This window comes from Callithrix jacchus, chromosome 4, assembly GCF_049354715.1.
Source record: "Callithrix jacchus isolate 240 chromosome 4, calJac240_pri, whole genome shotgun sequence".
Classification (NCBI taxonomy): Eukaryota; Metazoa; Chordata; class Mammalia; order Primates; family Cebidae; genus Callithrix; species Callithrix jacchus.
Window position 1 is genome coordinate 37,789,703 of NC_133505.1, and position 26,819 is coordinate 37,816,521.

A 26,819-nucleotide genomic window follows, 5' to 3' on the forward strand; every position below is an offset into this window, starting at 1 on the left:
TCTGGAAAATCTTACCCAACAAGAAACCCAAGTGGCACTCAGGTGATCAGAGGGACACACTTTATTACATCAGCAGGCCCAGAAGGGTTCACACCCAAAAGTCTGGACCCCAGCTAAGAAAAGTACACAGTTTTTTGGTTTTTTTCCAGGAACATGTGCACTTTATTGAACACAACTGTGGAAAAGTGTGTGAGGGAAAAAGGCTGATACAGGATCAGCTGGGGGCAAGGAGAGGAATGGAAGCAGGAGTGCGTGGGAGACAGGTCACAGGCAGAGCCCCTGGCCGGGATGATTCCTCTGATCTACTGATAGGCTTGCAGAATCAGTATTGGGATGATGATCAGCAGAATGGTCGTGAGGATGCCCAAGATCAGCACCCAGATGTTCAGGCACTTGGCGGTGGAGGCGTAGGCCTGGGCCCCGGTCAGGTCACCAACCATCTTCCTGTCCCTAGACTTCACGGAGTAGGCGAACGCTATGAAGCCCAGGCAGCAGGAGTTCATGAAGAGGGTGTTGAACAGGGACCAGATGACATGGTCGGGCACGGAGGTCTCGCTTCGGATGTGGATCACGGTGGATGTCGGGGGCGCAGGGTTGTGGGGCGCCCCCAGCGCAGCCACCTCATGTTCCTCCTTCAGCATCTCATAGTCCGGGGACGGCTGGTGCTGGTGGGAGTGAAGAAGGTTTGGACCGTGTGGTTCATGGTGTCCAGGGAAGACTGGCCGTGGTCGGGTAGCTGGGCAAAGTACACAGTTTTTACAGGTAAAGGGGCAGGGGAAGTAACTCAGGACTTTAGACAATGCAGCAGGTTTTAGACGAAGTGGCAGTTTCCCTTAAGGCTTTCCAGTTAGTAAGCAATAAACTGAGGTACAGAAGCAGAAAGGGGCAGTTACTAACAAAAATAGGGGCAGTTTTAAAATAGGGACAGTTGCTGAGTATGTGCTGACAAAATCCTGGGCAAAATTTCCACTTCATCCCCCACTTTGATGCTCTCTTATGGATATTAGGGAGCATCCCCTTTTACACCCTGGTGTCTGTACTTAGAGGCTTGTACTCACAGAGGGCTAGTAATTGAGCACTTGGTTTTCTAATTACCATTGTGACATGGTAAAAAGCCCCATAAAACTGCAGACCTCAACCATACCTCAGCTTTCTGTTGAAACTGCTCTCTATAACCCAAATGTGAATAAGTAATTAAGAATGGTGATCGCCACCCTACCCAGACAATGTGTAAACGAATGCTAATCTTGGCTTTTGTGAACCACTTAAGTAACAATCAGAATGTCAAATAGTTCCCTGGCCCTTGGAATGTCCGGAATCCCCTCACCCTCATCTCCACCCAGAAGGTGATTTACAGAATCCCCTGGCCCTCAGATTGTCGAAATCCTTTCAGCCCCACCCCCACCCCACACCCTCATCCCAGAGGTGGTTTTGGGGCATAAAAAGGTCTTGTCACCCTCCTTTCGGGGCCACAGGTTGGAGAGATGTGAGTCCTCTGTGTCCGCTGGCAATAAAGACCCTGCAATTTGGCATACTTTTGTCTTGGTGTTGACTTTCTATGCTTGGGCCAGTACATCATTTTGGAGACCCCAGCGAGATTTATCTTTGTCCATCACCAGACAAAAGCCATCTTAGACTCTTGCCTGGGCGGCCGCTCCCACCTTGCAGGCCTCTAGGGGAAGCACCCCCTGAGCTGTCCCAGGGCCCCAGAGTGCCACCATGGAGGATAAGCAACCACCCGGCCAACGTTCACCCAAAATTCTTCAGGGTCTTAAAAAGCCTCCAAAGGTAAGTTTGGTCTGCAATCTGGTCTGGAATCTGGGAACTAGTTCAAGGGGGGCCTGAGTCAGGGGACTGGATGCAGTCATTGCAACTCTGACCAGGCAAGCCTTACTGAGATGTCACTTGAGGCTCCTGGTGGTGGACACAGTGGGTGTCAGCCTTCTGGTAGCTGGTACAGTGGGTATCAGCATCTGGTAGCTGATATAATAGGTACCAGCATTCGATTGTTTTCCATAAATTCTGTGTGAATGAGAGAGTGAATGTGTATATATGTAGTCCCCGCTACAGGGCTTGTGTCGGCCTTCACCTGCGGTTCCATGGGAGTGTCATAAGGCATAATGGTGATTCACTTCAGAGCTGTCCTACTCGGATCTCCATCCTGAGGTGACCAGGCCTGGGGATTATACAGATACACCTTAGCCAAGATGCCCCTGAAACATCCCTCTGGGAACGTGGCTGGGCAGGCAACAGACTGGTCTCCCATCTGGGGGGCGCCCATCCTTTGTCAGTCAATCCTATATGTGGTACTGTCCTTTTTGTAAATTTTCTGGTTTTGTTAGACTCCTGTTAGCTGAAAAACAGTGGTTTAGACCTGTTATTCTTGAGGTGGATAATATTCTCCATTGGCTAAGTGACCATTGACTTCAAGAAACTCTAATTTAGTTTACACCTCTGGAAATAATTCTGTTCTCTTTCCTTTTCTTCTTCTTATACTATCATTGAGGCCTCATTCTTCTTTTTTCATATCTGAGAGAAAATTCTGCCCCCGATAACTTGGGTGTAGCTTTTTTTCTCTGTTTTAGAGAATAAAACTTTAAATAAGTTTGATTTAAACTTTAAATTCTCTTTACCACCCATCTTTGCCCGTTTAGGGTAAAAAAAGGAGCAATTGTCTCTTCTGTCAAAAGAAACAGAAACAGGGAAGAACAGAGAGAAAGAGAGAAAGTAGACAGAAGAGAGAAGAGAGAGGACAAGAAAGTAAGAGAGGAGACAGAGAAGAGAGTGGAGGAAGTAGGACATGTCCGACCTACCCTCTGCGGGAAGACTGAGCTCGTTCGGAAAAAACCGGACCGCAGGCTAGAGGAAATTCCTTAAGTTCAGGCTTTATTGAGAGGAAAGAGCCTCTGGGCGGACCAGCCGGGAGGAAGAGGAGAATGGCCGCACCGCTCAGAGGGGCAGGGTTGTTTTATAGGGGGCTGAAGGGCTGGGGGTGGGGAAGCCAAAAGCCGAGGTGGTGGGCAACTGTTGGTCAGTTTGAACTGCTGGGCGGGAAGCTGGGCAGCGGGAAGCTGGGCAGCGGGAAGCTGGGCAGCATGAGGGCTAGGGCCGGTATCGGTATGTAAAGTGAGAGATAAGGGAGCCTCTTTGTGGGGGAGGGAAAGAGAGAGAGAGCTTTTGCGGTAGGGGCAGAGTTTTCCAAACAGGACAGAGGAGAGAGGAGACAGGGAAGAGAGTGGAGAAAGTAGGAGAGAGGAGAGAGGAGACAGGGAAGAGAGTGGAGAAAGTAGGAGAGAGGAGAGAGGAGACAGAGAAGAGAGTGGAGAAAAATAAGGAGAGAGAAATTTAATGCTTTATAGAGTCCCTGTGTCAAGGCGACCAAGAAAAAAAAAAAAAAGCCACAGGGGTGGGGAACTCGAAGCTGGCCCAGTGGCTGGGAGCTTCGTTTTAAAGTGATGCAAAAAGTTTTTTTTTTTTTTTTCTCTGCTGGCCACCAGCCCCACCTGGCTTTCAGGCAGGCCACACAGCCTCAGGGTGCAGCATTTGCAACTGCAAGGTTGTTGGTTTAAATCCTCAGTAAAGCCAGTTTTAAATTAGTGAAATCTCTTAAGGGAAATTTGGCATTAAAAAAAAAACACACACACACACAAATGGGGTCGTCTAGCTCCCGGCCTTGTACCCTCCCCCAATGCATGATGGACAACTTCAAGGTTGGATTCTCAGGCCAATATGGGGTGAAATTAACCCCTGGAAAACTCTGCTCTTTGTGTGAGCTAGAATGGCCATCTTTTGGAGTTGGGTGACCAGATACTGGAACCTACAACCCAAAAATTATTCAGGCTGTACGGAAAATGGTTGCAGAAACTCCTGGATACCCTGACCAGTTTCCATACATCGACCAATGGTTGGGTTTAGTCCAACAGCCTATCCCATGGCTAAAGCGCTGCATAAAACAGGCTTGGCTTCAGGTCATGTTAGCCGGCCCAAAGAAGGCCCCTACTGCGCTGACCATTCTCCCCACCCCAGAAGAGGATCTAGAATTACCTCCACCTTATTTTAGACTCTCTGGACAGAGGTCTCAGCACCCCTCTTCAGACAGCACTGATAGCCAGCCCTTGCCCTCTGAACAGGGGTCTCAGCACCCCTCTCCAGACAGCACTGATAGCCAGCCCTTGTCCCCACTCCACACCCATAGCGGGGCTCCATACCCACCCCAGGTATTACCCCTTCGAGAGATGCCCCCAATGGAAGGAGGTAGCTGGGGCCGCCCTTTCTTCATCCACATCCCCTTCTCTTCCAGTGACTTATACAATTGGAAGACTCAACACTCCCCCTTTTCTGAAAGGCCCCAGGTGCTCACAGGACTCCTAGAGTCTATCTTACTAACTCACTGCCCCACCTGGGATGATTGTCAACAATTACTCCTAATACTGTTTACTGCAGAAGAAAGGGGCAGAATTAGACAGGAGCCCATAAGGCCATAGTTGGAACAGGGGGAGGCTCGGTGGAGGACCACTGGGAGAAAATTAATGAAATTTTCCCTTCCACCCGACCCCAGTGAGACCCAAACACTTCAGCGGGTCTACAGGCTTTGAACAACTTTCACTGGTACCTACTAGAAGGGATTAGGGGAGCCAACTGAAGCCCACTAACCTCTCCAAGGTAGGGACTGTAACTCAGGGCCCGCAGGAGTCGCCAGCTGCCTTCCCTGAGCGTACAGGACACTTATCGCACCTACACTCCTATTGACCCTGAGGCTTCAGAAAATCAGCAGGTCATCAATCTGGCTTTCATTTCCCAGTCAGCCCCAGATATTAAAAGAAAGTTACAGAAGTTAGAGGGGTTTCAGGGAATGAGTTTGTCCCAATTGTTGGAAATTGCCCAAAAAGTTTTTTACAGTAGGGACACTTCAGAAGCCAGACAGGATAAGAGAGTTACTAAAGCAGTAATCGCAGCTCTTCAGGAAACCTGAATTATCCCATGGGGACAGGGAACCCCAACGGGGAGCCCCTGGGGTCCCCAGCCCAGCCTAGAATGCAACCAGTGTGGGTACTGCCGACAGATAAGCCACTGGAAGAACGAGTGCCCAGAAAGGAGAAGTCAAGAAACAACTCAGGGAAACCCACTGAGGGCTATTCTCAATTTAGAAAGCCAGAATTGATGGGGCCGGGGCTCTTATTTATTAAGCCCCCAGGAGCCCAGGGTCACTTTAAAAATTGGGGGCACACCTGTCAGTTTTTTGGTCGACACAGGAGCGGCCCACTCAGTCCTTACTCAGCCTCTGAGACCACTATCCAGCAGAAGAACAATTATTCAGGGGGCCACAGGAAATACCACAACTAGCCCCTGGACCGCCAATTGATTCACTGATCTGGGGAACGGCACTGTCACCCACTCATTCTTAGTCATTCCTGAGTGTACATACCCACTCTTAGGAAAGGACTTACTTCACAAACTCCATGCAAATATTTCTTTCAGCGAGGGTCAGGCTTGCCTCTCAATTCCTCCTCCCTTAGCCAAAGGGCTGCTCACTATCTTGGAGCAGATCCAGGGAGCCGGTATGCACGACCATTCTCGGAGCCTGCTCTGTCCACTGACCTAGAATGAGACTCTGCAGGAGGCCTCTGCATCATGCCCAGCCTGCCAAAATTTTGCTTCTGCTCAGGGACCAACAAGAGACTGCTATTCTCTGAAGCCAACATCAGTCTGGCCAGTCAAGCAGGTACTTTCCAAACTGGAACAATTAGATCCAGCCAGCCATCCTTCCTAGAAAGCCCTGCTATGTAGTGATCAAAGACATGGGCTTTAATCACTTGGGTTCAAATCCCAGCTCTCCCATTCATTAGCTGTGCAACTTTAGGCAATTTTCCTAACCAGTCTGAGCCTCAGTATCCTCATCTCTAAAAGGGGTACAATGATTCCTACCTCTTAGGGTTGCTGTGTGCATAAAACAAAGTGATATACGGAGTGACTGGCACATTGCATTCAATGTGTGGGAGCCATAGTCTACTCAGAGTGTTACTGGGTTATCTACCGGCTCTGCCATGGAAAGGGTATTAGACACAGATGGGGACAGAAGTCAGCTGTGGGAGCCGCACTAGGGAGATCAAGAAGGGTGGAATGGAAAGAAACAGGGGGCCCAGAAGCCTGGACTTCCTCATGGGCTGAGGAAGGCCATGGAGGGGAGCATCCCAGAAACCACCAAGAACTGTGTGGTGAGTGGCCAGCCTGCACTACTAGGTACACAGTGCCATGCCAACACTGATGTGGAACTGCTTCCATCAATCAGAAAGAGGAGATTGCTTTTCCCCTCTTCTAACACTTTTAAATGACTGTGTTTGCCTGCTGATAGTCCCTAAGTATGACGTGATAAATATCCCATGGAAAGGAACCAAGGAACACGGGCCTAAAACCCGTGAGGTGGTGTGAGGGGGAGGAGAGGAGAGGGAATGGGCAAAGGGCCAAGCACAGTAAAAGATGTGATGGTGCTTTGGCGCCACGAATCGCATCTCTGACTTCATCTACTAGTCTCCTCTCTCCCTCTGTCCAGCCACACTGGCCCTTCTCTATGCCTTGAACACCTCAGCTGTGTTCTACCGCAGGGCCTTGGAACTTGCTTTCCCTCTGCCTGTGGGATTCTTCCCACAATGGCTCATGCTCCCTCCTTCCGCTAAAATGTCACCTTTGTGGTCAGGCCTTCCCTGGCCGTCCATGTGAAACTGCCACTACCCCCTTTCTGCTTAGTTTTCTACAGTGCATCTAAAGCCATCTCAACGTGCTGTTAGTCAACTCTGGCTCCTTCCCTTTCCCCCACCTCAGTTACCATAAGAGCAGAAGATTTTTTTTTTGATGGAGTTTCGCTGTTGTTACCCAGACTGGAGTGCAATGGCGCGATCTCGGCTCACCGCAACCTCCGCCTCCTGGCTTCAAGCAATTCTCCTGCCTCAGCCTCCTGAGTAGCTGGGACTACAGGTGCGCATCATCATGCCCAGCTAATTTTTGTATTTTTAGTAGAGACGGGGTTTCACCTTGTTGACAAGGATGGTCTCAATCTCTTGACCTTGTGATCCACCCGCCTCAGCCTCCCAAAGTGCTGGGATTACAGGCATGAGCCACTGCACCCGGCAAGAGCAGAAGATTTTTTATCTGCTTTATTTATCCCTTCATCCCTAGTGCCTAGCACATAAAAGGTACCCAAAAAACATCTGTTGAATAAATGGAGTAGGAAAGGGGAAGATGGAATTAGAATCACATGTTAATAATCCTAGATCCTCACTGGTCTGAAAGAACTCTTGTTACTAACATCATTGAAGGTGCTGGGAGAGTTCCAAAGCAAGGATCAGATACCATCTGAGGCTTCCTCTCTTGCGCCCAAGAACTCCTCAACAGATTTCCCCAAAGTGCAGATTGTTTCAAATATTTCGTTCAGAAAAGGGCTGGGCCTATGCTCTCCTTGTGCCGTGAGAGGGATGCCTTAAAATAAGAACACGGGGATCAGCCAAGCCACCACCTGTACCTGGAGGCAGATGAGCACTGTATTAGTTTCCTATTACACTGTAACAAATTACCACAAACTTAGTGACTTAGAACAAAACATTTATTCTCTTACAGTTCTGGAGGTCAGAAATCCAAAATTACTTTCACTGGGCTAAAATGAATGTGTTGGCAAGGCCACATTTCCTCCAGAGGTTCTAGGGGAAAACAGTTTCCTTGCCTTTTCCAGCTTCCAAAGCTATATTCGTTGCGTTTTTGGCCTTCTCTTCCACCTCCAAAGCCAGCAGTGTAGTATCTTGCTGAGGTAGTTACATTGCCTCCTTCTCCTGTGTCCATTCTCTCTCTCTGGCTCCCCCTTATAAAGACATTTGGGATTGCATTTAGGGGTCCACGTAGATAATTCAGGATAATCCCCTCATCTCAAGATCCTTAACTTAATCACATGTGCAAAGTCCATTTTCTCACCTGATATTCACATGTTGCAGAAGTTATAAAGGGGTTTATTTTGGGGGCCACTATTTAGCTTAACACCAAGGAAGCAAGCTCCAAAAGTCTGGAAGAAACACAGTTCAGATCCCTGGTCCACATAAAATAAGTGTCAGATTGGGAGCCTTGGCAGCATCCCAGGCCAGGGTCTTTCTTTCACTGTAACATTTTTTTTTTTTTTGAGACAGAGTTTCGCTCGTTACCCAGGCTGGAGTGCAATGGCGCAATCTCGGCTCACCGCAACCTCCGCCCCCTGGGTTCAGGCAATTCTCCTGCCTCAGCCTTCTGAGTAGCTGGGATTACAGGCATGCGCCACCGTGCCCAGCTAATTTTTTGTAATTTTTAGTAGAGACGGGGTTTCACCATGTTGACCAGGATGGTCTCGATCTGTTGACCTCGTGATCCACCTGCCTCGGCCTCCCAAAGTGCTGGGATTACAGGCTTGAGCCACCGCGCCCGGCCTCACTGTAACTATTTGTATTTAAGTAGGCAGCAGGCCAGGTGCAGTGGCACACACCTGTAATCCTAGCACTGTGGGAGGCCAAGGCGAGTGGATCACTGGAGGTCAGGAGTTAGAGACCAGCCTGGCCAACATAGTGAAACCTCATCTCTATTAAAAACACAAAAATCAGCCAGGTGAAGTGGCACACACCTGTAATCCCAGTTACTCAGAAGGCTGAGGCAGGAGAATCGCTTGAACCTGGGAGGCAGACGTTGCAGTGAGCCGAGACTGCACCACTACACTCCAGCCTGGGGGACAGAATGAGACTATGTCTCAAAATAAAAAAAAACGTAGGCAAAGGAGAGTTCATTTTATGGAACTGAGCATTCTGGCCCTTGGAGGACCACCTTGAAAGGGAAAAGCAGTTTTCTCTTCTCCAGCCTAAAGCCCCCAATGGACGGCTGAGGTGTATATTCCAGGATGTGTGTGCTGAGGGTTGAGGGGAATCCATCAGGACCTCCGAACTTTCCTAAAGGCTTTCACACAGGAGAGCGGGCTGCAAAGAAATGGTCTGAACCATATGAACAAGCCCCAGAACAAACCCCAGGATGGCAGATGTGCTGCTTGGGGTGGAGGATTCTGAATCCATCTGGGCTTGGAGAGGAAAGCTGATGTGGTCAGAGTGCCATGAGCACCACATCAAACACTAGGAATGGGCAGGTCAATGGCAATCTGCACGCTGTGACCTGGTCTACATGGCACCTCTGGAGGCTATAGGAAGGTGGCTTCTATCCAGACCAAAAGTGACTTGGAGAAGCACACCCTGAGAAACATGAAGAGAAACCGCTCCAGAAGATAACTGTACACCGTGGACACTCTCCTCTGTTGTGTGGACATCAGATGCTTTCTTACTTCGTTGGAATATGCTGCTAATTCTGAACCATTTCGCATCGCTTCTCCCCAAAGCCCTCAAGGGCCAGTGATGTAACTGAGGAGGGTAAACTTCTAATGTAAGAACAATACATTTCTCTTACCAGGTTTATTGATGTGAGGTTCACCAGTGGACCCAGCTGAACAGCAGGATTTAGTGAAGAAATGATACAGCAGTGACAGCCAGGGGAGATTTTGCCCCCTAGAGGACATTTGGCAATGTTTGCAGACATTCTTGGGTTTTACAGTAGGGGAGGGGAGAGTGTCACTGGCACTTGGTGTGTAGAAGCTAGGGATGCTGCTCAACATCCTAAAATGCACAAACAGCCCACACAAGAGATGATTATCCAGCCCAGTATGTTTACAGTGCTAGGCCTGAGAAGTCCTATACTAGAGAAACAGGAACTAGGAGGCAAAGAAAGTCAACCTCTACAAACATGAAGATGTTTTAGGCAATTAAGGGAAACGAAGAGCATGCCTTCCTTAATTGTCTGGAAAAGGAGGTAATGAGTAGAGCTCTGGGTTCTGACAAACTCTAGAACAATGTGTTTGTGAGGAGAGAGTGCAGGGTGGCCTGCTTGGCTAGTGCTGCCGGTTGGAGAGCAAAGTTGGCTTGTACTTCCACTGGAGTGGTGGCAAGGAACTCTGCGAGGTGGCTCACGCCTATAACCCCAGCACTTTGGGAGGCCAAGGCAGGCGGATCACAAGGTCAGAAGTTCGGGACTAAAAATACAAAAACTAGCTGGGCATAGTGGCACATGCCTTGTTAACCCAGCCACTCAAGAGGCTGAAGCAGGAGAATCGCTTCAACCTGGGAGGCGGAAGCTGTAGTGAGCCAAGATCATGCCACTGCACTCCAGCCTGGGAGACAGAGTAAGACTCCATCTCAAAAAAAAAAAAAATCAGCTGTTAGGTATCTTTTAGTATCATGATATGGAAGTGAACTTAAGCATGAAGCGGTTTTCCCACACTACTTGGAGCACCTCCCTTCAGCATCCTCCTAGAAGAGAACTCTTTCCAAGCTCAGTTGCCATTAGCTGTGGAGAACTTAGTAATGTTCTCAGGGGAGTAGCTGAGGTGACGATGAGGCTGAGCAGAAGTTAGGCATGAAAGAGAACTTTTTGGGGGAGTCTCTCTGAATCTGCTATGATTCTGAGGGCTGCCTGATTAAAATAAAATTATATAAGAAAAAAAAAAGAAAGACAGGACTTTTTTTTCTTTTTCTTTTAGAGACAGGGTCTTACTCTGTCACCCAGGCTGGAGTACAGTGGTGCAAACATGGCTCACTGCGGCCTCAACCTCCTGGGCATGAGTGATTCTCCTCAGGATCACTTGAGGTCAGGAATTTGAGACCAGCCTCAACATAGTAAGGCCCATCTCTACAAAAATTTTAAAAATTAGCCGGCCTGGTGGTGTGCATCTGTAGTCCCTGCTACTTGGGAGAAGTAGGAGGATCCCTTGAGCCCAGGAGTTTGAGCCTGCAGTGCACCGAGATCGCCCCACTGCACTCCAGCCTGGGTGACAGAATGAGACCCTGTCTCTTAAAAAAAAAAAAAAGTAAATAGCTGGGCGCGGTGGCTCACACCTATAATCCCAGCTTTGGGAGGCCGAGGCAGGTGGATCATGAGGTCAGGCGTTCGAGACCAGCCTGGCCAACATAGTGAAACCCCGTCTCTACTAAAAATACAAAGAATGTCAGGAGTGATGGTGGGCACCTGTAATCTCAGCTACTTGGGAGGCTGAGGCAGGAGAATCGCTTGAACCTGGGAGGCAGAGGTTGTAGTGAGCCGAGATTGCACCACTGCATTCTAGCCCAGGTGACAGTGTGAGTCACTGTCTAAAAAAAATAAAAATTTTTTTAAATAAAATAAATAAATAGGAAAAGCACTGTGTGAATGAGTTGCAAGCTAAACTAGACACTTGTTTCATGAAACACCATTTTTACCAGAAAGATTAACAGGCAAATGATAATTATTTAGACTTTACTATCTGACAGACTTTTTCTTGAAAATGGATGAAGTGAGATTGTTAATTCAAAAAAAACTAGTTGGCAGGCACAGTGGCTCACATCTGTAATCCCAGCACTTTGGGAAGCCAAAGTGAGCAGATCACTTGAGGTCAGGAGTTCAAGATCAGCCTAGCCAACGTGATGAAACCTCATCTCTAATTTAAAAAATACACAATTATCTAGGTGTGGTGGTACACACCTATAATCCTAGCTATTCAGGAGGCCAAGGCAGGAGATTTGCTTGAACCTGGGAGGTGGAGGTTGCAGTGAGCTGAGATCACACCACTGTGCTCCAGCCTGGGCAACAGAGTGAGACTCTGTCTCGAAAAAAAAAAATAAAAGAACTGGCCAGGCACAGTGGCTCATGCCTTTAATCCCAGCACTTTGGGAGGACAAGGCAGGAGAATGGCTCGAGCTCAGGAGTTTGAGACTAGCCTGGGCAACACAGGGAGATCTGATCTCTACAAAAAGTTAAAAAATGAGGTGGGCATGATGGTGCATGCATGTAGTCCTAGCTACTTGGAAGGCTGAGGTGGGAGGATGACTTGAGCCCAGAAGTCAAGGCTACAGTGAGCCAAGAATTCACCACTGCACTCCAGTCTGGGCAGCAGAGCGAGACCCAGTCTAGGGGGGGTGGAAGAAAGGGCTGGGTGTGGCAGCTCATGCCTGTAATTTCAGCCTTTGGGAAGCTGAGGCAGATGGATCACTTGAGGCCAGGAATTCAAGATCAGCCTGGTCAATGTAGCAAGATCACAAGACCCCATCTTTACAAAAAATTTTTTAAAAAGCTGGGCATGCTGGCACATACCTGTGGTCTCAGCTACTCTGGAGGCTGAGGAAGGAGGACTGCTTGAGCCCAGAAGTTGAAGGATGCAAGTGAGCTATGATTGCACCACTGTACTCCAGCCTGGGTGACTGAGGGAGACCCTATCTCAAATAAAATAGAACAAAAGAACCAACAGTATGTTACCAATGGTAAAAATCAAGCTTCAAGAGAAAACTCAAATTTAGAAAACATGCATTGGCCACTGCGAGCCTAACAGCTTCCCAATACTTAAAGACTTTTTAAAATGAGATCAGTGGTGATACTAATGAATATGGTTTTTTGACAATGTAAAATAAAATGTGTCAACATTCGGAAGATCTACATAACTCAATGAAACAATATTTCCCAATAACCAATTGAAAGTAAAAGATCCATTCAAAGTGCAAGACAGACCAATGGATTTTTTTTTTCTTTTTTTTTAATTTTTTATTGCATTTTAGGTTTGGGGGTACATGTGCAGAACATGCAAGACAGTTGCATAGGTACACACATGGCAGTGTGTTTTGCTTCCTTTCTCCCCTTCACCCACATTTGGCATTTGTCCCCAGGCTATCCCTCCCCACCTCCCCCTCCCACTAGCCCTCCCCATTTCCCCCCAATAGACCCCAGTGTTTAGTACTCTTCTCTCTGTGTTCATGCGTTCTCATTTTTCATCACCCACCTATGAGTGAGAATATGCGGTATTTCGTTTTCTGTTCTTGTGTCAGTTTGCTGAGGATGATGTTCTCCAGATTCATCCATGTCCCTACAAATGACACAAACTCATCATTTCTGATTGCTGCATAATATTCCATGGTGTATATGTGCCACATTTTTCCAATCCAGTCTATCATCAATGGGCACTTGGGTTGATTCCAAGTCTTTGCTATTGTAAACAGTGCTGCAATGAACATTCGTGTACATGTGTCCTTATAGTAGAATGACTTATAGTCTTGGATATATACCCAGTAATGGGATTGCTGGGTCAAATGGAATTTCTATTTCTAAGGCCTTGAGGAATCGCCACACTGTCTTCCACAGTGGTTGAACTAATTTACACTCCCACCAACAGTGTAAAAGTGTTCCTTTTTCTCCACATCCTCTCCAGCATCTGTTGTCTCCAGATTTTTTAATGATCGCCATTCTAACTGGCGTGAGATGGTATCTCAATGTGGTTTTGATTTGCATCTCTCTTATGACCAGTGACGATGAGCATTTTTTCATATGATTGTTGGCCTCATATATGTCTTCTTTCGTAAAGTGTCTGTTCATATCCTTTGCCCACTTTTGAATGGGCTTGTTTGTTTTTTTCCTGTAAATCTGTTTGAGTTCTTTGTAAATTCTGGATATCAGCCCTTTGTCAGATGGGTAAACTGCAAAAGTTTTTTTCCCATTCTGTTGGTTGCCGATTCACTCTATTGACTGTTTCTTTTGCCGTGCAGAAGCTGTGGAGTTTCGTTAGGTCCCATTTCAGACCAATGGATTTTAATGGCAGAAAGTATGAAAAGTCTGTTGGTAAAGTTTCAAACTCCATATTGCAACTAACCTTTGCTGAGTATAGCATAGTATAGTATAGTAATCAAAGAACAGAAGAATACCCACATGATCTGCAAAGGCTATTAAAATACTCCTCCCTTCCTCAACCACATATCTATGTGAGGCCAGATTTTTTGTCATATCTTTCAAACAAAACAACATACCACAAGAGATTGAATCTAGAAGCAGATGTAAGAATTCAGCTGTCTTTTATTAAACCAGGCACCAAAAAAAAAAAAAAAAAAAATGACTGGCAAAAATGTAAAACATCACTCCCCTCAATAATTGTTTTGTTTTGAAAAATAGTTCTTTTTCATTAAAAAGTCATTTATGATGGCATGTAGTGCATTTATTATATTAAATAATTCTTAAAAATCAGTAACCTTTTTACTTATGACACTGATTTCAACAGAAAAGAAAAAATTAGTAACTTTAAAAAATTCCTCTGTTTTAATTTCTTCCTTTTTTTCTTTTTGAGACAGGGTCTCACTCTGTTGCCCAGGCTAAGTGCAGTGGTGCGATCTTGGCTCAATGCAGCCTCTGCCTCCTAGGTTCCAGCAATCCTCCCACTTCAGGTTCCTAAATAGCTGGGATTACAGGTGTGTGCCACCACATCAAGCAAATTTGTGCATTTTTTGTACAGGCGGATCTCACCATGTTGCCCAGGCTGATCTCGAACTCCTGAACTCAAGTGATCCACCAGCCTCGGTCTCCCAAAGTGCTGGGATTACAGGTGTGAGCCACCATGCCCAGCCTGTTTTAATTTCTAACATGGTAAACATAAGCCCTTGGGCTCTCCAATAACTTTTAAGAATCTAAAGGGATCTTGAGGCCAAAAAGTTTGAGAATGCTGTTTTACAATATTCTAAAGTTGACTTCAAATTAAGCCACCTTTCTTTCCAAGCCCAACCTCAGACCCAGTTTTTTCAGGGACAATGCCAGCCTTCAGTGATGACTTACTCCTCTAAATGTGTGTCCTTATACAGCACCATGTGCTTAGTATTCGCCAGTTCTCTAACATTTAAAAAATATTTTTTGTGCATATTCTTTTTTCAGTGAGGTTCCCCACCCTGGGGGTGGGGTCAGCCAAGGATCACGCCTGAATGTCTGAAACACCTGTAACAAGATGTGGTCCATAGAAGCGCCTCAGGAGGGCTGGGCTCGGTGGCTCATGCCTGTAATCCCAGCACCTTGGGAGGCTGAGACAGGCAGATCACAAGATCAGGAGATCAAAACCATCCTAGCTAACATGGGGAAACCCTGTCTCTACTAAAAATACAAAAAAGTTAGCCAAGGCAGATGCTTATAATCCCAGCTACACAGGAGGCTGAGGAAGGAGAATCACTTGAACCCTGGAGGTGGAGGTTGCAGTGAGCTGAGATCATGCCACTGCACTCCAGCCTGGGCGACAGAGTGAGACTCTGTCTCAAAAAAAATAAAATAAAATAAAGTTAAGTGCCTCAGGTGAGAAAGACTAAAATGTCAACAACCATAGTTTTTTGAGATTAACACTAAAAAATACGATAAAGTTACAAGCTCACCTTTGCCAGAAACTAAGAAAGAAAACTTCTCCAGCTACTCAGGAGACTGAGGCAGGAAGATGGCTTGAGGCAGGAGTTGGAGACCAGCCTGGGAAACAGAGCAAGGTCTTATCTCTAAAAAAGAAAAAAAAATTTTTTTTAATGAGCCAGGCAGAAAGTCCTAGCTAGAGGAATCAGATAAGAGAAAGACATTAAGGGCACCCAAATTGGAAAGAAAGAAGTCAAATTATCCTTGTTTGCAGATAATACATCATATTTGGAAAAAGCTAGCTGGGTGTGGTGGCTCACACCTGTAATCCCAGCACTTTGGGAGGCTGAGGTGGGTGGATCAGGAGGTCAGGAGTTCAAGACCAGCCTGGCCAATACAGTGAAACTCCGTCTCTCCTAAAAATACAAAAAATTAGCCAGGCATGGTGGCTGGCGTCTGTAATCCCAGCTACTCAGGAGGCTGAGGCAGGACAAATGCTTGACCCTGAGAGGCAGAGGCTGCAGTGAACAGAGATCGCGCCACCGTACTCCAGCCCGGGTGACACTGTGATACTCCGTCTTAAAAAAAGAAAAACTAAAGACTCCACAAGAAAACTATTAGAACTAATAAACAGAATCAGTAAAGTTGCAGGATACAAAATCAACATACAAACATTAGCAGCAAGGCTGGGCATACTGCCTCATGCCTGTAACCCCAGCACTTTGGGAGGCCGAAGCAGGCAGACTGCTTGAGGCCAGGAGTTCGAGACCAGCCTGGCCAACATGGCAAAACTCCTCTACTAAAAACTAAAAAGAAACTAGCCAGGCATGGTGGTGCACACCTGTACTGCCAGCTCCTGGGGAGGCTGAGGCATGAGAATCGCTTGAACCGAGGAGGCAGAGGTTGCCAAGCTATGATTGCGCCACTGTACTCCAGCCTGGGAGATAGAACCAGACACCCTCTAACATCTCTGTCTCAACAACAATAATAAAATCAGTAGCATTTTTACATGCCAACAGTGAACAATGTGAAAATTTTTAAATTAATCCCATTTACAATAGCCACACAAAATTGATTACGTAGAAATTAACTTAACGTGGTATAGATGCAGCAAAGAACAAAAAAAAAAGAAAGAAATTAACCACAGAAGTGAAAGATCTCTGTAATGAAAACTATAAAACACTGATGAAAAAAATTAAAGAGGACATCAAAAAATGGAAAGATATTCCATGTTCATGCACTAGAAGAATCAATATTTTTAAAATGTCCATACAACCCAAAGCAATCTAAAAATTGGATGAAGTCCCTATCAAAATACCAATGAAATTCTTCGTAGAAATAGAAAAAAAAACCCTAAAATTTATATGGAACCACAAAAGGCCAATAGCTAAAGCTATCCTAAGCAAAAAGAACAAAACTGGAGGAATTACATTACTTGACTTCAAATTATACTACAAAGATACAGTAACCAAAAGAGAATCATACAGGCATGAAAACAAGACACACAGGCTGGGTGTGGTGGCTCATGCCTGTAATCCCAGCACTTTGGGAGGTTGAGGTGGGTGGATCACCTGAGCTCAGGAGTTTGAGACCAGCCTAACCAACATGGTGAAACCCTATCTCTACTAAAAATACAAAAAAATTAGCTGGGCATGGTGGCAAGTGCCTATAATCCCAGCTACTTGGGAGGCTGAGGCAGGAGAACTGCTTGAACCCAGGAGGTGGAGGTTGCGGTGAGCCGAGATTGCACCATTGCACTCCAGCCTGGGCAACAAGAGTGAAACTCCATCTCAAAACAGAAAAACAAAAAACAGACGCATAGACCGATGGAACAGAGAACCCAGAAACAAATCCACATGCCTACAGTGAACTCACTTTTGACAAAGGTGCCAAGAATATACACTGAGGAAAAGACAGTCTCTTCAATAAATGGTGCTCAGAAAACTGGATATTCATAGGAAGAATAATGAAACTAGACCCTTATCTCTTGCCATATACAAAAACCAAATCAAAATAAACTAAAGACTTAAATCTAAGGCTTTAAACTGTGAAACTACTATAAGAAAACATAGGAGAAAATCTCCAGGACACTCGTCTGGGCAAAAATTTCTTGAGCAGTACCCCACAAACACAGGCAACCAAAGCAAAAATGGCCAAATGTGATCACATCATGTTAAACAGCTTCTGCACAGCAAAGGAAACTATCAACGTGTAGTGAAGAGACAACCCACAGGATGGGAGAAAATATTTGCAAACTACCCATATGACAAGATATTAATAACAAGAATATACAAGGAGTTCAAACAACTCTATAGGAAAAAAAATCTAATAATCTGATCAAAGGATGGGCAAAAGATTGTAATAAGACATTTCTCAAAAGAAGACATACAGGGCCAGGTGCTGTGGCTCATGCTTGTAATCTCAGCACTTTGGGAGGCCGAGGTGGGTGGATCATGAGGTCAGGAGTTCGAGACCAGCCTGACCAACATGGTGAAACTCCATCTCTAATAAAAATACAAAAATTGGACAACCTACCCACGAGAACATGCCTCTTGCAAAGGATCTCCGTCATCCCTCTCCAGAAGAGGAGAAGAGGAAACACAGGAAGAAACGCCTGGTGCTGAGCCCCAGTTCCTACTTCATGGATGTGAAATGCCCAGGATGCTATAAAATCACCATGGTCTTCAGCCATGCACAAATGGTAGTTTTGTGTTGGCTGCTCCACTGTCCTCTGCCAGCCTACAGGAGGAAAAACAAGGCTTACAGAAGGATGTTCTTTCAGGAGGAAGCAGCGCTAAAAGCACTCTGAATCAAGATGAGTCGGGAACCATCTCAATAAACACATTTTGGATTAAAAAAAAAATACAAAAATTAGCTGGGCGTGGTGGGGTGCACTTATAATCCCAGCTACTCAAGAGGGCTGAGGCAGGAGAACTGCTTGAACCCGAGAGGTGGAGGTTGCAGTGAGCGGAGATCGAGCCACTGCACTCCAGCCTGGGTAACAGAGCAAGGCTCTGTCTCAAATAAAAAGACATAGAGGCCAGTTGCAGTGACTCATGCCAGTAATCCCAACACTTTGGGAGGCCGAGGTGGGCAGATCACAAGGTCAGGAGTTTAAGACCTGGCCAACATGGCAAAACCTTGTCTCTACTAAAAATACAAAAATTGCCAGGCGTGGTGGCAGGCACCTGTAATCCCAGCTACTCAGGAGACTGAAGCAGAATTGCTTGAATCCAGGAGGCAGAGGTTGCAGTGAGCCTAGACTGTGCCATTACACTTCAGCCTGGGTGAGAAGGACAAGATTCCATCTCAAAAAAAAAAAAAAAAAAAAACACACATACAAATGGCAAGCAGGCATATGTAAAGGTGCTCAGTAACACTGATCATCAGAAAAATGGAAATCAAATCTACAATGAGGCTGGGCATGGTGGCTCATGCCTGTAATCCCAGCACTTTGGGAGGCTGAGGCAAGTGGATCACCTCAAGTCAGGAGTTTGAGACCAGCCTGGCCAACATGGGAAAACCCTGTCTCTACTAAAAATGCAAAAATTAGCCAGGCATGGTGACGGGCGCCTGTAGTCCCAGCTACTTGGGAGGCTGAGGCAGGAGAATTGCTTGAATCTGGTAGGCAGAGGTTCCAGTGAGCCGAGATCATGCCACTGCACTCCAGCCTGCACAACAAAGCAAGACTCCAGCTCAAAAAAACACTACAATGAGATATCATCTCACCCCAGTTAAAATAGCTTATATCAGTGGCCCTTATTGAAGCTGCAGCAGCTTCCACATAGCTGCTATGGTGAAAAAGGAGCCGAGTGACAGTTTTCCTTGATGTTTGTCATTCTGTTTGTTGTAACTCATCTGCAACATTTAGGAAAAACAGAGTTCCATTATAAAATAAAAAAATAAGCCAGGCGCGGTGCAGTGGCTCATACCTGTAATCCCAGCACTTTGGAAGGCCAAGGCAGGCAGATCATGAGTTTGAGGCCAGCCTGGCTAACATGGTGAAACCCCAGCTCTACTAAAAATACAAAAATTAGCTGGGTGTGGGGGCACATGCCTATAATCCCAGCTACTCGGGAGGCTGGGGCACAAGAATCACTTGAACCCAGGAGGCAGAGGTTGCAGTGAGCCAAGATCGCACCACTGCACTCCAACCTGGGTGACAGAGCAAGATGCTATCTCTAAAGAAATACATTTTAAATGGCTTATATGCAAAACACAGGCAATAAATTCTAGTAACAATGTGGAGAAAAGGGAACCCTTTGCACACTGTTGATGGGAATATAAATTAGTACAACCACTATGGAGAATAGTTTGGAGGTTCCACAAAATAACTAAAAATTGAGCTACCATATGATCCAGCAATCCCATTGCTGAGAACATATTCAGAAGAAAGGGAATCAGTGTACTGTAGAGATATCTGCACTCCTATGTTTGTTGCAGCACTGTTTACAATAGCTAAGATTTGGAAGTGACCTGAGTCAACAGATGAATATATAGTACATATACACAATGGAGAACTATTCAGCCATAAAAAAGGATGAGATCCAGTCATCTGCAACAACATGGATGAAACTGAAGGTCATTATGCTAAATGAAATAAGGCAGGAACAGAAAGACAAATCGCATGTTCTCACTTATTTATGGGATATGAAAATCAAAACAATAGAACTCATGGACATAGAGGGTAGAAGGATGGTTACCAAAGGCTGGGAAGGGTAGTGAGGAGTTTCAGGGTGAGGTACAAATGGTTAATGGGTACAAAAAATATATAGAAAGAATAAGACCTACTATTTGATAGCACAACAGGATGACTACAGTCAATAAGAACTATATATTTTTAAATAACCTAAAGACTATAAGTGGATTGTTGGCAACTCAATGGATAAATGCTTGAGGGGATGGAGACACCATTCTTTAGAATGTGTTTATTTCACACTGCATGCCTACATCAAAACATCTTGATTGGGCACAGTGGCTCACGCCTGTAATCCCAGGACTTTGGGAGGCCAAGGTGGATGGATCACCTAAGGTCAGGAGTTCGAGACCAGCCTGGACAACATGGTAAAACCCCATCTCTAAATAATACAAAAATTAGCCAGGCGTAGTGGCACGCACCTGTAATCCCAGCTACTCCGGAGGCTAAGGCATGACAATCGCTTGAACCCAGGAGGCGGAGGTTGCAGTGAGCTGAGATCATGCCACTGCACTCCAGCCTGGGTAACAGAGTGAATCTGTGTCAAAAACAAACAAACAAACAAAAAACAACAAAGAACAAAACCATCTCATGTACCTCATAAATATATAATGGGTACTACTGTGTACCCATTAAATAAAAAAAAAAAAAACAAATAGCCAGGCATGGCGGTGTTCACCCGCAGTCCCAGCTACCTAGGAGGCTGTGGTGAGAGGACTGCCTAGGCCAAGCTTATCCAACCCACAACCCATGGACCACATGCAGCCCAGGACAGCTTTGAATGCAGCCCAACACAAATATGTAAACTTTCTTAAAACATGAGATTATTTTGTGACTTTTATTTTTAGCTCATCAGCTATTGTTAGCGTATTTTATGTGTAGCCCAAGACATTAATTCTTCTTCCAATGTGGCCCAGAAACGGCAAGAATATAATAGCAAAACCCCATCAAGAAAGAAAATAAAGAGAAGAGAAAAGAAAGAAGAGAACAGAAAAAAGAGAAAAGCGGAGGGGAGGGGAGGGGAGGGGAGACAAGATGCTCCTACCTGCACCTGGGAGATCAAGGCTCAGGGATGAACTGGACAAATGACCCCCAGAAACGCATATACAATTGCTGCCACTGGGCCTAGCTACTGCTAAATCAAATGACAAAGCAAATCAGTTCAACTCAGTAGCTCTCCCTGCTCAGGGGGTAATTCAACCTCTTCCCTTTTGGGGAACCTCAGAAGCCTCTGAAACTTCTCCCTTCTTCCTCCCTCACATTCCCTTCAGAGGAAAGCACTTGGTATGGGTATGAGAGCAGGAGGGCCCCCCCGCAACCCCAGGACCTTCCTGAAAGATCCACAAACAACCTGACCCACACGGACAGGGAGACACGGGGACTCACCACCCTGTTTGACAACAGGAAAACATGCAGGGTGTTAAAGGCAGAAAAGGGGAAGTGAAGCCCACAGACAGCTACTGGAACCACTGAACTTCAGAGATTAAAACAAATCAGACAGGAGGCCCACATTTCCCCCGGCCCCCAGCAGGGACCCACAACAACTCTGCCTTCCAAATAGGACAATGAACATTGTATTCCCTGGAGCTCCACTTCCGAGAGTTTATAAATCTGCCAGGCATCCTGAGAACATGGAAACAGCAATGGGAAACTCAGAGCATTGTTCAGACTCTTGGTGAGAACTCCCTACCCCTGCAGAGATGGAAGAAACAATTCTGTATACTATGGCCAGCTCTCATATATACCAGCAAACCACAGACCCATAAGGCAGAGCAGAGACTGGATCTGTTTTTTGCTATTATCATTTCCCAAAGTGCCTGGCACATAATTGGCACTCAAAAATATTTGTTCCCGCCGTGTGCAGTGGCTCACAGTATAATCCCAGCACTCTGGGAGGCAGAGGCCATTGGATTACCTGATATCAGGAGTTTGAGACCAGTCTGGCTAACATGATGAAATCCCGTCTCTACTAAAAATACAAAAATTAGCCGGGTGTGGTGGCGCATGCCTGTAATCCAGCTGCTTGGGAGGCTGAGGCAGGAGAATCACTTGAACTGGAAGGCAGAGGTTGCAGTGAGCCAAGATTGTGCCACTGCACTCCAGCCTGGATAAGAGCAAAACCCCATCTCAAAAAAAAGACATCTAATTTAAACCATCCTTACACACACACACACACACACACACACACACGTATGTATATGTATTTGTTCCCTAAATAAGAGAGAATGATGGACACCATCTTAGTGGCCTGGCACCCTAGGTACACATATAGGCAAAGACAAAAGTCTGTTCATTTATTCATTCAACAAATATTTATTCAGTATCTCCTCTGTGCCAGGCACTACCCTAGACACAAAGGCAGCAGAATAAGTCCCTGCCCTGTGGAGTTTATCTTTTAATGGGCACAAAGGTGGGAATCTCCGTGCTCCTGAAAAAACTATGCAAGCCATAGACATTTGATAATTACTTAATCAACGCCTAGACTATGCATAAGCAACTGGTACCAGATGCTGTGACAGGAACCTGCAATCTGGGACTTAGCCCTAGTGAAATTATTTCATCTACAAGGTCAGGATCTTAAATCTGCACCACGTGTTAGTGGATGGTCAGAGACCCCTGAGTAAAGAAAATGGGATTACCTCATCGGTGCATCTGTCTTCATCTGTTGGTGAGCAGAAGCCACTGTGTGAGCATCATGTGCATGCCCAAAACACTGTACAACACTGCAGGACAGAAAAAAAAATCGGCTTTAGCTGAGAGGTGCCAGGGGCCCTAAAAGCAACTCTAATAAGTTATAAACATTGTAACTCACAGAGTGCTCCCAAGGTAATCTGGCTCCTTGTCCGTCCCTTACACACCACCCTGAGATGTGATTCTGAGCCTGAGTCAGCAAATATTTCCCCAATCCTGGAAGGAGTCTGCTCACTCCCAAGTAAGCAGACACTGGCTTTGCTGATTTTGTCAGGTTAGGCAGAAGGAGCAGGCAAGGTAAGAAAGGAGCTGGTGCCCAATACCCCCCATGGGTAGCAGCTCATAAATGAAGATGTCCTGAGTCATGGTTGATTCCTTCACCAAAGCCCCTGGAGACTAAACTGGAGTCACATCCTAGTTACCAGCCTGCTGAGTTATGAAGGCTAGGAGCCATGTGTCAAGGAAGAAGACCCACATGTCTGAAACCGGATACAAGGGGCCATGTTCTCCCTGCCGGGCTCAAGGTAAGCTCCAAGCTCTCCTCTGACACCCTGGAATTCTGCTGTTGCAAGCAGCTCCTCCCGCTGGCTCCAAAGGCAGAGAAAAATGCTCAGGGATGTCAAACTGTCTCCAAGAAGCAGCCATTAGGTAATCTGGGACCACATGGCATAGACAATGGCATCAGGCACAGGGCTTCTGACATCATTTAGGCAAGGGCCTGGCAGAACGGACAAAACCCACAGAGACCTGGGTAGGGAGGAAGAAGAGGATGTTTCCAAGCTGGGCAGTGGAGCTGGGTCCCGCAATTTCCAGGCCCTCCAGAGGCACACGAGGAAGGCACCACTGTTCAGCTTCCCAGCCTGTAGGGGGCACCCAGAGAGGTGGGCCTCAGAGACAGAATACAGCTGAAGCCCTTAGACGTGACAGGTCCAACTCCTGAGAGAGAGAAGCTGCACTACCCCAGGATGTGCCAGGATCCGCAGGCCCTGAAGACAGCTTGCACAACAGTCAGGACAGCTGTAGGCCCAAAGCAGAGGCCTAATGGCTTCCAGGCCACTGCCTTACACTGGCTATCCTCTTACCAGGCCTTAAGGGAAGGGGTTGAAGGGACCACAGGTGGGGTTGAAAGACTGAGTAGGAACAATTCTTCCCAGATGTGTTGAGGCATGTTATACAAGCAGGCAGTGGCAAAGAGGCAAGGAGAAAGGCAGCCAAACTGGCAATCAGTGTCATCTCAGTGCTCTGCGACACCAAGGTGGGGAGGACTGCTGGAAGCTAGGAGTTCCAGATATTGTGAGAGCCTGTCTTTACAAAAAAAAACTTTTTTTAATTTAGTGAGTGTGGTGGTATGCACCTGTAGTCCCAGCTTCTCTGGAGGCTGAGGTAAGAAGATCCCTTGGAGTGCAGGAGTTCGAGGTTACAGTGCGCTATGATACTGCCACTGCACTCCAGCCTGGGCAACAGAACAAAACGTTGTGTCAGAAAATAAAGAAAAACAATCCAGACCCAGGCTCTGCAAAAATCACTGAATGGGAAGGAATTTGGTAATTGACAATCACGACTACCTTCTCAGAAAACGACAGAGTGAACAAACTGCAAGAAGCTTTCCAGCTAGGCTGCTGGTGCCCAAGCTGCTCCACAAGGACCGGCCTTAACCTGTTCTCAAACCTCTCACCTGCCACCACAGCAGAGAGCCCTACTAAGGGGTAAGTGCAGACAGGAGTAACAAACTGCTCAGAAGAGTAAGAAAGGGTCCTTCTTGGGAGCCAGAGACTAGACTAAAAATCTGCCCCCAACACTTTACCTCAACCTCTTTAGAATGATCCACTAAAACCCCGGAGAGATGCTATTCACAGGAACAAGGAAACCTTCTGGTCCAGTCTGCCCAAATCCCTGCAAGTGCTGCAAAGGGGGTCTTGGGATCAGTGAAGAGGCGACTGGCTCAACGACAGGTCATCCACAATCCTATTGCTTTCATAGAAAACAGCGCACAAGAGGATTACAGAACGGTAAAGTCTGGTCAAGCTGGTTCCTTTGGCTCTCCATCACAGCTCCTGAAGGTTGCCAACTCCTGTGTCCAATCTGGGCTCAAAGATAGACAGCACAATCCTCAAAAGGGAAGTCCTAGAAACCTGGAGCCAGATGAAACGACAAGCCTTCATTTCTAAATGTGAGACTGGATCACACTTTCAGAATCCTCCAAGATCAGATTGGGTATGTTACCCGGTGAAACAAAGGATATGTTATTTCTTGAAGACTTAGCAAAGGATATATTATTTCTCAAAGATTTCTTTAGAGAACCAACACCAAATAAAGGAGCTCAAACTGAAGGATATGAAGAGAATTTTCTGCTTGGTAAGTTTAACGTCCAGACACACCAGGAAGGTGGTGGGCTCTCGAGCCTCAGAGAAGATGATCTACATGACCGGAAGCAGATATGCCTGGTCAGGTTCCTGACAAGGTCTAACTACTGCAGTCCCACATCCTTCCCAAGTAGTTCTCAATTTGATACCTCACACTATGCCTGGGCAAAGGGAACAGAACTTTGGGGTTGCCCTTCCTCTTGCATGCAGAGGAAATTAAGCTCCCAGGGGAAAAAAATAGGGAGAATTTGGATTCCCTAGATTCAGAAAAGAATAAAGAAAAAGAGGGAGAAGAGACTCCGAGAGAACATGTTCAGTGACCAACGTCAGAGGCACATTCAGTTGGTCAAAGATTGTCAAAGAGATAGGAGAGAAAATCAGCAGCCGTTTCAAGCCACCAATAACAAAAGGGACAGATGCCCGCCAGCCCCAGGGCTAACAGGCCGGCAATCTATTTCAAAACTCAAACAGGGAAAAAAAAGTTCTGGAGCCAGCACAGAGGAAAAAGGTTGAGGACTACAAACATTTTCTGGAGCACAGCTATGAAGAATGCTCTTAGCCCTTTGGGATGGAGCACAGGGTGGAGGGTGGGAGTGAGGGCAGAGAGGCTGGAGTATCGTGGTATAAACGTATTCCATACATCCAGAGTGGAAAGACACAAAACCCTGATTCCTGGAAGGGGAGAAGAACTGGACAAAGCCTCCAGCTACCCGTGGCACACATCCAACTCAGCGCCGTCTCTTCCCAAGGGTTCCTGAAAGTCAACAGGCCCATAAAGGGGAAGTATTAAAGCTGAGATGAGAAGAATGGCCCACAAACTGGACATCATCTCTGACGCAATACCCAAGTCAATTCTCCCACACAGATATATCTGTTATTTCCTTTAGTCAGTCAGCCTCTTAATTCGATCAAGGTCTGAACACCTCCACCCCACCCCATGGGTATGTCAACCTCAGGTCAAGTGAAAGCAGAGTCAAGTGAAAGCTAACGCTTCTCCCAGAAGCAGGGGAAAGGAACAGGGAGGGAAAAGAAGGTGGACGACAGGAATGCAGGGGACAGGGCTGTTAGGAAGGAAATCGGAAAGACGAGCAAAAACAGGCCCTCTCAGGGAGCCAAGGTAAGAGAGGCTTAGGGAGACAGGGACTGCAGGCACGGAGTTGGAAAAAGTCTAGTAACACCCTGGGGAAGAGGATGGGGTTCCATAATACTAGGAGGGATTAGGACACAGAGTAAGAAGGGGACAGGGATGCGGAAGGAGAGCAAGGATGGAAGGATGAAGGCAGGAGACAAGGGGTACAGAGGAAAAGATCCCCGAGAAGACCCTAGATAGGGCAACAGATTAGGGAACACCAGAAAGGGGTAAAGAAAGTGGAGGTCAGAGACAGGGGAAAAAATGGGAGTGGCCCCCCCGGGCCTGACGGGGTTCTCATAAGTAGGAGGAGACGGGGCGAAGAGGCCCAAGAGGGGGCACAGAGTCGAGTGGACGGAGGCCAGTGTTTCGTACTCACTCAAGCAGCTATGGGGGTCCAAGGGCGGGGGGCGCAGAGGCGGCAGGGCGCCTGCACTGCAACGCACGACTGCTGACCGGACCGGGCCGGAGCATCTGGAAGCCGCCGCGACGCTGCTCGCGGACCCCGGCCGCTCCCCGCACCCCGCACCCCGCTCCCCGCCGCCGGGACCTGCGCCCCAGTCCTGGGGGCTGCCTCGGTCCGGGCCCGCCGCTTCCCGCCACCGCCGCTTTCCGCCCGCTTCCCCCGACTCGGACTGACCTGTCCCGGCTGCCTAAGGCGCCACTGCCGCCCTCTCGCAGGCTCCGCAGAATCCTCCCGCTCCTGCCAAAACTTTTCCCATTAATCCCC

General features: G+C 46.9%; 1 non-coding gene and 2 pseudogenes across 2 annotated transcripts; 2 read left to right on the forward strand and 1 right to left on the reverse strand.

Annotated features, from left to right (window-relative positions):
* Positions 1-48: 48 nt before the first annotated feature.
* On the reverse strand, positions 49-26,819 carry LOC144582095 (interferon-induced transmembrane protein 3-like; annotated as a pseudogene). Its single transcript, XR_013533977.1, has 4 exons — positions 26,730-26,819; positions 22,546-22,629; positions 2,090-2,176; positions 49-736 (listed from the first exon to the last, which is right to left on the reverse strand). The product of XR_013533977.1 is annotated as an interferon-induced transmembrane protein 3-like (transcript).
* LOC128931944 (small ribosomal subunit protein eS27 pseudogene) lies at positions 17,756-18,136 on the forward strand (annotated as a pseudogene).
* On the forward strand, positions 18,962-19,094 carry LOC144582414 (small nucleolar RNA SNORA16B/SNORA16A family). The gene has a single exon (XR_013534997.1). It is a non-coding gene; the product is annotated as a small nucleolar RNA SNORA16B/SNORA16A family (small nucleolar RNA).